Raw genomic sequence first — 1734 nt, forward strand, 5'->3', positions numbered from 1 at the left:
TTTTTGGGAAACACATTTATTTCTATTTTTGGATGTTAAAACGATACAGAATAACACACACAAAAAATTAATCCACATTTTTAATAAGAAAAGTGGACTTGGCACACACTCCCTACAGCCATAAAACAGAAAGAGATAACATATTATCTCATAATGGAAAAGAGACAGAACAGAGCCTTACCAGTACAACATACAAAAATCATGCTTGACCACATTTGGCAATGTAGATTTCCATTGCCTTGAAGAAGATTAAAACTGAAGCTGGGCAGGACTGAGTAACTTATCTTCATTCCCTCTTCTATCCACATGGAAAGAAAGTTTACTCCAGCCACATTTATGGGGGGAAAAGTGGACTGCTTAATTTGACAAAACTGTATGTGTCATCTGAGGAGGAAAAAAAATGGCTTTCTAATGAGAATGTGATGGTGTGGACACATCCATTTCCTCACCACTACATGAAATTTAAGAGAAGGAAAGTGGGTGTCCTGAGAGTTCCACTGAGAAATGGAGACAGTGTATGGCCTGACTTGAATAATGGCACTGTACATCCTGGTGGACTCTACACCTTTACTTATACTTTTACACGGTACTTTCTCACCTTCCAACATTATAGACTCATTGAATCTATGCACAATCCCCTGCCAATTCCATGCTCCCCCTTGACTTGACTTTCTGCTCCTCTCCACAAGGACTGCCTGTACCTCTGCACTAACTGAATTCTTCCCGCCCTACACTTCCCTCAAGTCTACTCCAGCCTGTGCTTGTCTTAAGACATAAGTTGGATTACATCACTCTGCTCAGAACCTTAATGGTTTTCTGCCATATTTAGGAAAATACCCCAAATCCTAAACAGAGCCTCCCATGCTGACTGGCCTTCCCTTCCAGTCACCTGTTCTCCCCAGCTCACTACACAGTGATCACACAGGTCTACTTTGAGGTCCTCCATTGAGCCAAGCACTTTCCTACCTCAGAACCTTCAAACACTTGGTTCTCTCTGCCTGGGACATTCTTCAGCTCACTATGACTGGTCAACTCCTTTTATCCCAAACAAAGTTAGGTTCCCCAGTCATAGAACCTCCTTCATAGAACCTCCAACTTTCCTTCTGAACGTCTCACCAGTTTCCGATTACACAGAGACACGTGTAAGTCATGTAGTGGTGAGGAGTGTGGGCTCTGCTCCACCTCCTACTCGCTGTGACTTCATGCATGTCACTAGTTCGCTGTAGAAGTAATACGTGTATTAATAGGGCTTTTTATGAGGATTAAATGAGTTTACATCTAAAGTTTTGATAGGGAAAATTTCAAGTTTACATATTACAAGTATAATTAAGAATTATCACTTCTGCTTGGAAAAGGGGGGTATTTTAATTAGACGATCAAAGCACATCAGCCTTGGAGATAGTTATTAAAAGGACGAGATTGCTCTTGCCTTTCAATGTGAGTCTAAAGTCATGTAAGAGCCTAGGTTTGGGCACTGTCATATCTGGTGTCAAATCATCACCTTTGCTTAGAGGTGTTATGCCCATGGTTAAGCATGCATTCTCTAGACAGTGACTGCCTGGTCCAGACTTGACTCTGGAATTTCTGCTGCTTCCTGGCTGTGTGGACTTGAGATAGTTGCTTATCGTCTCTGAACCTCAGTTCTTTTATGTGTAAAATAAGAGTAATGCTTTTAAAGATTTTTGTGAACATTAATGAGAGGATTCACATAAATTATTTGGACTTTTTAGTAAG

This window comes from Camelus dromedarius, chromosome 2 (assembly GCF_036321535.1).
Source record: "Camelus dromedarius isolate mCamDro1 chromosome 2, mCamDro1.pat, whole genome shotgun sequence".
NCBI classification, from domain to species: Eukaryota; Metazoa; Chordata; class Mammalia; order Artiodactyla; family Camelidae; genus Camelus; species Camelus dromedarius.